Source organism: Tupaia chinensis, unplaced genomic scaffold (genome assembly GCF_000334495.1).
Source record: "Tupaia chinensis unplaced genomic scaffold, TupChi_1.0 Scaffold139072_1, whole genome shotgun sequence".
Classification (NCBI taxonomy): domain Eukaryota; kingdom Metazoa; phylum Chordata; class Mammalia; order Scandentia; family Tupaiidae; genus Tupaia; species Tupaia belangeri.
In genome coordinates, this window is record NW_006198962.1 from 555,113 (window position 1) to 568,009 (window position 12,897).

Below are 12,897 nucleotides of genomic sequence, written 5' to 3' on the forward strand. Positions count from 1 at the left end.
TATTTCTAATTTTTTAAAAAAATCAGCTGGCTCAATACCCAGTGCCGCCTTCTAGCCCTTAGGGAAGCTGAGGTGTCCCATGTATTTGCGTATCAGCCTCCACATAGCTCCGGGTGTCATGTACGTACAAGCAGCTGCTGCCCTGCCTGTATACATTCCCATCACAGCAGGCAGAGACTCAGGCAGGACACTTCCCTCTCCCCACAGTGGAACCCTCTGCAGATTGATAAGGATCATGGCCTTCCATTGGCCATGGCCACCTTGCTGTTTGCTACTCTGCTGCCCTCATTCTTGTATGCTTTCAAGTCTTCACTAGGCCCTGCATCGTTCTTCTTCACTGATGCAACAATTTACTGGAACATCGTGAACTGAATGTTCCAAAAGAATTACCCAAGTGTCTGTCTGCTTTGGAAAGCATTTTGTTTATGTTATCTGTGCAAGGCAAGTGGCAAAGCTCTCACACACTCTGGGAGTCCAGACAGCCCCAGGTGCTGTGGGCCCCAGTCTGGCCAATAAGTGCTTGGCAGAAGGAAGTGAAGAGAAAAGGTGTTCTTTCTGTGTTGATAGCACATGAGCCTGGGAAACGGAATGGAATCAAGGTCTTCTCGAGGTTTTCCTTCATGCCGAAAGATGTAACCTCAAACTACTCCCTCCCTGGAAAATTTCTTAATCTATTGAAGAAACCTCTATGTTCTCATTCTGTGCCTTGAATTTCTCAGTGCTCCGTGGACCGTACAGAAGCATGGGGAAATGCCTATCTCTAGGCAGTACGTGCCTTGTGGGGAGCTTGCAATGTCATTTCCCTCTGGGCACGACAGTTTCTTCTTCCAAAATAGCATTAAACCACCAGTCTGCCCTCTAGTTTGCAAAAATACTATTTCCCATGCTGCCAAGAAAGGAAGTGTTGCCAAGCAAGCTTAGTGGTAATTAAAAGGTGATGGCACCTATCACAAAGCACTTTTCAAGCAGTTGCTATAGAAGTGCTCAGGGTTTCACAACCAGGAGCAGGTGCCAGCTCTGCTTCCACCAGGCAGGTACCTGCGTTGACATCTGCCCCGTCCATGCCAGCACCCACAGCCAGCTCTCGGTTTCGAAAAGCAGCCCTGTAACAGGCATGTGACTTCTTATTGCTTAATGGAGCACTGTTTCAATAGTGAACGTCTGTACTGAGCTTTGGGGATTATCAAAGTGCAAACAATAGAAAATAGTGAAGGGGATGGTGAGGGCTTTATTCAGCTGGCATCTTCTCAGGCAGGCTTGGCTGCATCTACCTGGGGAGTCCTTGACTGGACTGGATTAAGTAGCAAGGAAAAAAGGTGAGTGAATAATGCGAGCTTCAATTGCTATCACACAAAAGACTCCAGCAGGTGGTCACCTCCAAAGCACCCCAGCTTGACACCTTGAGTGAGAGAACTGTGACCTGGACTGAAGGCAACTTTATGAGAGAGGATGTTCTGGGCGTCATTGTTCAATCCTGAGGTCTCTATGTGAGACATTAGTGGTTGATATTGTCCCCATTTTATGGGTGAGGAAACAGAGCATGTAAATACTCTCCAGACCTGCACATCATGTAAAAGGCAGACTCAGGAGCAAGCCCAAGTCTACCCAATTTTAAAGCCTGTGCTTTTTTTTTTTGTTGTACATCTCCAAAGCACATAGTGTGATTTCGCAGAAACATGCACTATGTTACCCAAAGGACTGTCATTATAGCCGATTTCCTAGCTGGGAAAAGTTATTTACTATGGTAGAAATTTTAAAGACTCACAACAAGGAATAAATTCATACTGAGGTTAAAGTTTCACTGGCTCTCTTTATAGTAGAATTTTCTTAAAAGTTAGGCAGGACGGGACCAACAGTTAGCGTCATGACTATGTCCTTGAACTCCTATGTAGCCGACCGCAGTTCAAGTCCTGGACCTGGTGGCTTAAACTCATGCTGGGGGCGTGTGCGTGTGTGCCCAAGATCCTGAGAGGAAAATGGAGGAAAAGGGATTTTGGCATGGCCATCCCCCCGGAGGGTGATTTGTTGCTTTCTGTCTCTCTGTCTTTCTGGCGAGCACATGTGCCCTATAGCAAAAACCTCTCAAAAAAAAAAAAAAAAAAAAGAATTTCCTGTCAGCACGGGCATCCCAGTGACCATATTTTCTAGTTACAAAGTGCCGAATTAATACTTTATTGCATGTACCATTATTTCGATCATTTCTACCTGATTTTATTCATAGTTTGAATTATTATGCATATCTACATTTATAATGTTAAGGAATTCCAGAAAACTTATGTTAGAGTCTTTGTCAGGTTATTCCAGTATTTTTACTCCATTTAGCCTACTTTTGCTGTGTTTATCTGATTAGTGGAACTTTCTATCATCAAGTTTTTTCAAGAGTCTCTAAATGTGCATTGTAATACAGAGTTTGAGTTGGAAAGCATGTCTATCCCTCTGTCTCTCTCAGACCTCGCTTCCTGTTTAATGGTTTGCCATTGCCCTAACCAAGCCCTCCTTCAATGGGGGGTCATCCAAGACCACGTCTCCAAGACACATTTCATACTGAGGGTTCAAATTTGATATTGGTGTTGAAAATTCAGAAATTTCTGACATAGAAACCAGGCTGTAAGTTGATTGGTTATTCCCATTTGTGTTTGTTCTCCATAATCAGTAAGTGTACAGCCTCATAGTCAGTGTTTCTCAGCACTATCACATCCACTCACCCTTTTTATTTTTTTACAAAATAACTACTTAAAATTGCTATTCTACTGTTCTAAAATATAAGTTCTCAGTGACATAATCTACACATAACTAATTTTTTTGTGAATCTATCATTTAAATGACATATTTACTTGCAATACAAGTTAATTGAAATGTTTGAGCATAATTTTATGTATAATAAAATGTATACATCATTATAATTCATAAAGAAATAGTTGCATGCATGTGCCTACTTAGAATGAATATGCTTAGAAATTTAGATGTAAAGAAGTAATAAGGAGATTGCCTCTGCTATATCCAGATCAGCCTCTCACAGATAAAAAGGTTTGTTTCTAGACATAACATAATAAACAACTACTTAAAGTCTCCAGAGAATAAACAGGAGCAGGCAGATTCTGAAGAGATGTGATACTTGGAATGATGGATCAGCACTGGATGAATTTCTCACTTTTACAACTTGCAACCAGAAGGTAAGCTACTGCTTAAGTGGTTCAAAATGGCTAAAACTACAATGAATCCATTGCTTTTTGATGAAAAATCAGAGGATAAAATTTGAGACAACCATCACCTTTGGAAAGTAAAAAGGTCTCCCAGAAAGGAGAAAGTCAGATAAAAAGGGAGATAAAAGTCCTCTCTATAAATTCTGGCCAGGTCTCCGGTGAACTCCTAACCCACCGATGTAGGGCAGGCTTCAAGGAGCCCAGCCAAGTCTGAAAGAACTTATCTGAGATTTGAGCTGCCTCCCAACACATAGTTTACATGTTTAGTATAACCAGACATTTACCTTGTAAGCAAGAAACTGACAGCCTTTGAAGAGTTAGAAAATCCAGTCTTCACAATAGAACATTCACAATGTTCAGGTTGCAATTCAAAATTAGTATATAAAGAAGTCGAAGAGAAAAGGCAATCAACAGGAGCCAGCTAAACATGACCTAGATTTTGCTAAGTGGATAAGAATATCAAAGTGACTATTGTAACTATTATAACTCTGGATAACCTAAATGAAAGTACAATTGTAATTAAAGAACAGATAGGAAATTACAGCAAGAAATCAAAATAGTCATTGAAATCAAAATTCTAGAATGAAAAGGTAAAGTATTTGAAATAAAAAGGAAACACTAAATGCGCTTTACAACAGAATAGAGATTACAGAACAAAGATTCATATTATTCTTAGGTAGGTCAATTGGTATTATTTAGTACAAGAAATATGAAAATGAAAGATTTAAAAGAAAACGAATATTGTCTCAGAAATTTCTGAGACAACATCAAAACTTACACTGTAACTTCAGGTGGGAGTCCCGGAGGAGAGGAGCTATGGCATGGACAGGAAAACTGGTTTGAGAAGAAGTGGGATAATTATAAACCATTTCTGCACAAGAAATTTAAAAAAAGAAGGTGTATGATGGAGATAAAATAAAATAAAAATGAGAAGATAAATAATAAAGATCACATGCATTTACATATAATGAGAAAGAAATATAATGGATTTAATTGTAGCAGTGATAGTACATCAATACAAACTCCATATGGTCAAAGAGAAGAAAGGAAAATTTGGATTTTTGCCAATCATATGAGCTGGGACGATGACCTCAGGACATGCCAGCCAGCCAACACTTAAACTGCTCCCTAATGAGATATTGAGTAGAAGACCCAGCCATACCTAGACTCATGACCTGGGGAAATTGCCCGGGGAAATTAAAAGAAAATAATCACATGCTGTTTTAAGACACTTAAACAGACACAATATTTTTGTTCCACTTAAACTTCTTTTTCCATAACAAACTTCTACAACAATGATGGACATTTTGTATAATTTCTTATCTTGTGATAAAACTTTTTCATATTATCATCTTCCAAAGTACCATGAATCTGAGATAGGTACTGGTAACATAACTGGACCAACGTGTGAAAGGTTGTGGGTTTGCATCCCAGGACCATCTGGAGCATGCCAGACACCTGTGTGCATGCCTGTGATCTGGCTCAGCTGAGAGAGAGGGTGGGTCGTGGCATGGGAACTCTGTTCCAGATTTTGCTCTCTCTAGAATAAATAAATAAACACAAAAAATAAATGAAGTACCAGATGAATGAAGTACCACTCAGTCTGGTACTTCAGATTATAGTCATTATACCTATAATGACATTCCAAACAAGGACATTCTGCCTAGTGCAGGACTGACCTACGAGTGGCAAGAGGATTAATATCTCTAGCCCTTATGCTTGAAGATTAGCAAGAGCTGGGACATAGCAGCCTCTTTCAGGAGCAACCACAGTAGAGTTTTCGTGCATCTTTCATCAGAAGAGGGCTCCGGCCACTTGACTCAGGCAGAGCAATTCCAGCTCCCTGCGAGAATGCCCTGAATTCCCAGCCACCTATGCCTGCCGTCAGACTTGGGGCAGAGCACACACCACCTCAGCTCGGATCAGCACCACAGTACTTGGCATATTCGTCTAGGCTGTTTTCTTTTTCTTTTCATTTTGATTAGGAAATATTAATCTTGTTTTGGATTTGATTGTCTTAGTCGTTTCTTTGTATATCATTACTAGGTGTTTGGAACACATTCTATGTCGAAGTGTGAATTTGTGGGGCCATCTGGACTGCAGGTCATCCCAAATGAGGCCATCAAGGCTGAAGGCTGGGTGGACTATGGTACCAAGTTTCTGTTGGAGATCTTCTTTCTCTCTGTCTTTCTCACTCATGGAAGAAATAAGTAAATCAAATTTAAAAAAACAAAATGATGAATAAACTATGGGCCATATATCTAATCCAGTAGATTATCTGTTTTTGAAAATAAAGTTCTATTGAAACAGCCATGCTATGCATTTACTACTATTTATGGCGGGTTTTTTTTTTTTTTTTGAGATATTTTCACTATAGGGCGTGTGCGCTTGCCAGACAGACAGAGACATTAGAGACAGAAAGCGAGAAATCACCCCCCAGGGGGGATGGTCACGCCGCAATCCCTTCTCCTCCATTCTCCTCTCAGGATCTTGGGCACGCACGCACACGCGCCCGGCATGAGTTTTAAGCCACCGGGTCCAGGACGCGAACCGCAGTCGACTACGTGGGAGTCCAGCGACATAGTCATGACGCTAACTGCTGGTTCCCTTATGGCGGGTTTTGAGCTACAATGGCAGGGTCACACTGTCGAGAGAGGTTACATGTGGCCCCAAAAGCCTGGTATATTTACTGTGTGGTTAGTTATAGAAATATTTTGCTCTTCCCTGACTTAAAACTCCTTTCCAATACTTTATATTCATCATTTGTGGTTCTCTCTATCTGCATCTCTCCCTTTCTCTTTTTTCTTTCTCTCTGTCCTTCAGCTCAATTTAATATCAAATTTGTCAAGAGGTTTTTTTGTTTTGAACTGATCTTTTCAAAGAATCTTCATATAGCTTTCTTGATCAACTCTAATATATTCTTACTGTTGTTTCATTACAGGTGTACTTATTACTTTGCTTTACATCATTCATTCTTTTTTTTGGGGGGGGGAGAGATTTTCGCTAAAGGGCGTGTGAGCTCGCCAGACACACAGAGACATAGAGACAGAAAGTGAGAAATCACCCCCCAGGGGGGATGGTCACGCCGCAATCCCTTCTCCTCCATTCTCCTCTCAGGATCTTGGGCACGCACGCACACGCGCCCGGCGTGAGTTTTAAGCCACCGGGTCCGGGACGCGAACCACGGTTGACTACGTGGGAGCCCAGCGACATGGCCATTACGCTAACTGCTGGTTCCCACATCATTCATTCTTATGGCTTCCTTAGCTCATTGGCTGACTTGTCTTCATTGTTTCATGCTTTCGAATAAGTAAGACTGTCTCTTTTTCTGTCCCTTGTTGGCCCTGTCACTGTTTTTACGTGCTGTGCCTCATGTTGTTTGTTACTAAACAGCCTGTCATACAACTTTGATTTCATCTTTATTCCAAGAGTTTTGGGAAAACTGCTCTTAAACTTCTGGGTGTATAGATTGTATTTGTTTATTTGTTTTCCTTTTCTTTCTTAATTCCTAGTCTTATTGCATTTTGGTCAGAAAACGTAGCTGTTCTACTTTTTGGAGTTTATATTCACCTCTTCTTTGTATCCTATTACTTGTTAAGTTTTAATAAATACTCCATGGGTGTCTTCTTTCTCTGTTATGTTCTGAAACACAGGTGTCGTAAATATAATATTTTATATCTAGGTCTTTACTTACTATTTCTGTCGAACAATTTTTGAGTTACACAATTTTGTTTGTTTAGGTTTTTGCCATAGGGCACATGCACTTGCCAGAGAAAGAGAAAGAGAGGGAAAATGAGAAATCACTCCCCAGCAGGGATGACCACACCACAGTCGTTTCTCTTCATTCTCCTATCAGGATTTTGGGCACCTATGCACATACACCCAGCATGATTTTCAAGTCACTGGGTCCAGGACTTGAACAATGGTCAGACATGTGGGAATCCAGTGACTTAGCCACCATGCCACCTGCTGGGCCCAAGCTAAATAGATTTTGATGTCATTGTCTGAAGTGATTCAAGCTTTACATATTTGATGGAATGTCACATTCTTCAGTATAAAAGGTACCACTTTGATCCATGTAATGTGCTTTGCCTCAATTCTATTTTTATAGTCATATAACCCTCTAAGTTCCATTTTTTAAACATTTGTCCTCATACCTTTGTCTACCCCATTTTCAGACTTTCTGTGTAATTTATTTTGAATATTTTTTCTGAGGAAGAACACATCATTAGATTGTTTTCATGCCAAGATTAGTGAGTGTTTTCCATTTTTGCATACTTCTAACATACCGCAGACCTAAGACCTTACTCATGGTTATGTCATGGTTAGTCCCTCCAAACAACCTAAGAATCTTATCATACTATTCCATTTCCTTCTTCATATAGCTCCAGTATCTTGTTAAAATTGTCTAAAATTGTTGCACCCACATATTTCTACATTATGTCTTTTTTTTCTAATAATAATTCTTTAAAATTTTTTATCAGTCAGTGTTATATGTTCCAACAATGTATACATTCATGAACCTCAAAACAATGTTTCAGTTCATAAGCGATCACATATACAATGATGTCGTAATAGGCTATACCATGTAGCCTGGGTATGTAGCAGGCTAGACCCTCCAGGTTTGTGTAACTCTACGATGTTCACACAGTGACAAAATTGCCCAGTGATGCATTTCTCAGAACCTGTCCTGGCTTTTGAGCAATGAATGACATGCAAACACACTATCTACACATATACACAGCTCTGTCTAGCTTGAGCCAGAGCTGCTGGGTGGCTCCCATTTTGAAAGACGAAATTTGAGGCTCTTATCATTTCCTTTCTTTTTCTTTCTTTCTTTTTTTTTTCACTTGCCAAAGAGAAGGAAAGAGAGAACTCACACTCAGTAATACATGGTCACACCACAATTCTTTCTTCATTTCTCCATTCTTCTAGAATTTGGGCCATGCACTCCCATGTGCCCAATATATTTTTCAAGCCACCAGAACCAGGAATTGAACCATGATCAGCTATGTGGGATCTAGCTCCCTTAACCACCAGGCTGTGGGGCCAACCCTTTGGCTCTCACCACTTCCAAGCACAGTTTTCTAACTGCTTCCAGGTCTTTGGGTCCTTCCCTCAACATTCAAATTCCCATCAGGCACACCTGATTGGCTAATGTCTGGTTACATGACCATACCCAGCTGGCATTTGAGGATCTTAACATTTTTTCATGGATTATGTCTTCAGAAGTTTATTTCACATAGGATTGGTAGGAGGCAAGTGTTCTGAATCTTAGATGCCTGAAATTCTTCTCTTTTTCAGTTTTCACTATAGGGCAAGTGCACTCACCAGAGAGAAAGAGAGAGGTAAAGTCGGAAAGTAGCCCCCAGTAGGGGATGGCCATGCTGCAATCCCTTCTACTCAATTCTCCTATTGGGATTTTGGGCATGCACATGCCCACATTCATCATGGTTTCCAAGACACTGGGTCCAGGACTCCAACCCTGCAGTTGGCCATGTGGGATCCAGTTGCCTTAACTACCACACCACTGGTTGGCCTACCTGAAATTCTTCTTAACTCACCCCCTTTGTTTAAATCTGAGCTATGTACAGAAATCTCAAATAGAGATCAAGGTCACTGGAGGTAAACACAGAGTAATATGCATTGAGGAATACCAGAAGGGTCAGACAGGAAACCACCCCGACCCCAGACCTGGGACAGAAGTGTCCTCAGCCTGAAGTGCTGTCTAGAAGTCTCATGGCCTCTTTCTTGTGAATCAGATGCCATTGTAGATGAGACCTCTTCCTTGAGGCCTCTCCCCACCACCCTCCTCAAGGCCACCAGTGGCCATGCACCCAAGTTAGCTACTGTCATCTATCAACCTGTGTTGTGTTCTTCATAGTACTTATCACTACATGAAATGTTTCACTTGGCTATTTATTTATTGATTGTCTTCTGTGCAGACCAGAATTTTGTCTCACTTTTTGCTTTCTTTCTGGTGCTTGACAAGAACAAACTCACCAAAATATCTACTGAGTCAATGCACATGAGCCAAAGGCTAGTTAACACACTCTCCTGCTAGCCACATGGCCCAGGATTAGAACACTTACTATCTATTGAACATCAGGACATGCTTGTTGCACTGCAGGCAGAGCTGCCCCTGCAGACCCCAGGGGCTCAGCCATTCTACGTGCACCACTACAGGGAAGAGTTTCCTTGTCATCACTCTCCCTCCCTGACTAAAGAAGCCCCAGGGCAGAATCCTGCCTCTGTTGCTGTGAATGAAGACAAGGGAAAGGATGGTGAGGTTGAGGGTATATAACATCATGTCTAGCACACCTTCCAGAGGTTTGAGACTACCTTGTCCTTGGGCTGAATTCACCAAGAGTCAAAGCCAAAGGGCTCAGGCAGTTGTGAGAACCCAAAATTCTGGGTACAACACAGAGCCAGAGGCTCAGCCATGTGTTTGCCTCCCCACCATCCATACTTGAAGACAGGGAGTTGGAATCCCTGTAATGCAAACCTTCTTCCTCCCATGGCACATGCCAGCATTCGGGCTCCAGGACATGTGTCCACATTCTTGACTCTGAACATGAACTAACAGCCGAGCATTTTGTACCTTTGCTATTTAGAAGGCTGCAAATGCCTGGAAGTCTTGCCTTTGTCAAGAGAGGGAGCAGGAATCCCTGAGACAGTTACTAATCTAAAGACATGTTGTCCGTGAAATAACAAGAGGAAAGAGGCCAAAGCATCCTGAGAGAGGTAGGTGGGTATTCCTGGGCATCAACAGGTTTCCATAGACAGGATTCCAAACACAAAGACAGCCTGGGAGCAAGAGGAAGCCAGAGGGCACAGTGCCCCTTCCACATCCCCCATGTCTGGTCAAAGCACTTGTCAGCACTCGAGGGTCCAAAGGAGGCCTCCACACCAATTACCACTCCTCACCCCCACTCCTGTCCCCACTGTGCACTCCCTGCTCCCTATGACATTTGCACTTCAACTGGAAGAGAGAGAGGTGTTGGGACCAATGGAAGCTATTGCTTCCTCTGAGAACCTTACACGACCAGGGCCTGAGAGTAAGGAGAAGACTGGGGATTGTAGCTCTTGCTCTTACTATGCGTGTTCTCTTTGAACGAATCCCACAGCAAACCAAAATCAAGGGAGGACAAACTCAGGATAATTTCAGAAATGTTTTTTTTTAGAAAGCAAGCTCAGGCCAGCAGTTGGCATGGAGGTTAAGACTGCTGGATCCCACTGAGACAACTTGAAGTTCGAGTCCCAGGCCCAGCAATGTGGCTTCTGGATCACCTTCTGGAGGGTGATTTCTCACTTTCTCACTTTCTCTCCAGCAAAACACATGCACCCTATAGCAACAACAACAACAAAAAAGGGGGGAGTTCACTGAATACTACTAGACTTACTTCCTAAACAACAGTATTATATATATAATTTTTTGTTAATGTGGTCTGTAAAATGTTGCCCTCTATGACACAATTTGTTTTTATTTTATTTACTTCTTCCATGAATGACAGAAACAGAAAGAGAGATAGCAACAGACACTTGCTGCCAAAATCCATCCCCAACCTCCAGCCACGGATCGTGGGCACATTCAGGGAGGTCTGTAGCTGTGAACCAGGAACTTTCCATGGAGGTTAGCCTCTCCTATGCCACCTTCCAGCCCTCCACCTACGACACAGGTTAAGCTGAGAGCCTTCCTGGGCTCTCCTAGGCCTCCTCCCCCATCTTGGATTCTGCCTCGGTTCTCCCAGGATCCCCACTAGAGAATAGAGGTCCACAGCAGACATTACCACTCTTGCTCCTGGGTTGACGCACCACATTCCAAGGCTTCCCAACAAGGTGTCCCCTGGCCCTGATCACACCAAGAGTCGAGAGGTGGCTTAGTGACACTGCTCAGCTGCCAGCGACAGGCCGACATGAGCCCACACAGAGTCGTATTTCCATTCTGCGGTCGTGGAAAACAGCTGGTCTGCAGGATGCAGGAAACTGGCAGCTGGGAAAACTATTTTCAATTGCACATAAGCACTGATTCTTATGACAAGAACGAATGAGCATTCCAAGGGGCGGCATCCAGCCTCCCCTCACCCTCAGTTGGGTAGGGCACTGCTGAAGTGGAGGCCATGGGCTGGAACCAGAGGAGGGGGCCTCAGATTATGGTTGCCGTTGCTATAAAAGGGATAATAAGGGCCTGATTTCTGTAACTGCTGAAGCTCAAGTGATGGATCTTTTTTCATTAAAAGCTTACCTATTTTCTAAGACAACTAATTTGTGTTTTATTCTAAAACATGTAATACGAAACTCTAAGGTAAGCCTTATTTTCCTTCTCTCACAGAGACAACACCAAGAGAAAACTAGGTCCATTTCTCCTGGTGTTCAAGCTCACTGTTCTCTATTTATAATGCAGAAAACTGAAATTTGTTTGCTTATCTTTGATCGAACATGGGGTGACTGATCATTTCTTTAGAAATTAGAAGGATAAAATCAAGGTAAGATGCCTTGAGGATCTGCAATTAAATTCCAAAGTTTAGAATGAAACTTGCTTCTGGGGACTCATCACTAGGTAAATGTTTCATCCTGGTTATTTATTTTTTTTTTAATAAAGTTATTTCTCCAATAAGAAAAACGAAAAGAAAAAGATACTGGCTAAGTTCTTGATATTGTCTGTAATCAAATAATTACTTACACTCTGTTATTGGAAACGATGACCAAAAAGAAATGCAACCACAGTGATGACTGTGTGGAATAAAAAGTCTGAAACCAGAATTTAGTTCTCGAGTCTCCTTCAGGCATGACTTAGCTGTGCTCCTCTTGTGGGAATAAATATTCCTCATCATCCTCCACAGTATGTTCTCCCTACATTTAAAAAGACAAACAAACAAACAAAAAATAAGTTTGTGCCCCAAACTCCACCCTCGAAAATTGCTTTGAAGCTAATTGTTCTAGACTTAGAATTTCAATCAATGAACTTTTTTTTTTTTAAGAGAGATTTTTGCTATAAGGTGAATGCGCTCGCTGGCGAGACAGAGATACAGAAAGACAGAAAGTGAGAAATCACCCCCTCACCTACTGGGGGAATGGCCATGACACAATCTCTTCTCCTCCATTCTCCTCTTGGGATTTTGAGCAGGTACTCATGTATGCCCAGTGTGAGTTTGAAGTCGCCAGGCAGGTGCAAGACTCAAACTGTAGTCAACCATGTGGGAGTCCAGCAACGTAACCGTTATCCTGTCTGCTGATCCCTCAGTGAATGGAATTTTTTTAAAAAAATAATTATTTAATTTTAATTTTATTTATTTTTATTATTTTTTAGTTTGACTGGAGAGAGAAAGTGCAAAAGCAAGTTGCTAGGTCTGGGACTCAAATCAGGGTCAGCCACGCGGAAGTCCAACACCTTAATCACCACACCACCTACTGGCCCCAGTCGATGGACTTTTATCAACTGCAGAACTGGAAGCCCTTTGACATTTGTGCAGGTGGATTGAAGAGCCCCAGCATGGTTTATGTCAGCCTGGTTTACACAGATGTCCTGCTGCTGTTGGCTCCTCATCTGCAACATTGGATGTATCATTTACATAAATAAGTGTGTGTGTGTGTGTGTGTGTGTGTGTGTGTGTGAGTGTTTGGGCCTGGCTTCAGAATTTTACATACTATTGGAAATGACCAGTTTTTTTTTTTTTCCAATGCTAATAATGTC

The 12,897-nt window shown here is 42.0% G+C and overlaps 1 long non-coding RNA gene across 2 annotated transcripts; it reads left to right on the forward strand.

The window, feature by feature from the left end:
* Positions 1-1,193: 1,193 nt before the first annotated feature.
* LOC114004606 (uncharacterized) lies at positions 1,194-5,444 on the forward strand. Of its 2 annotated transcripts, none has more exons than XR_003546717.1 (3): positions 1,194-1,316; positions 3,040-3,173; positions 5,250-5,444. It is a non-coding gene; the product is annotated as an uncharacterized LOC114004606 (long non-coding RNA). The 2 variants fall into 2 exon arrangements; XR_003546718.1 differs by having other exon boundaries at positions 3,068-3,173.
* Positions 5,445-12,897: the final 7,453 nt, after the last annotated feature.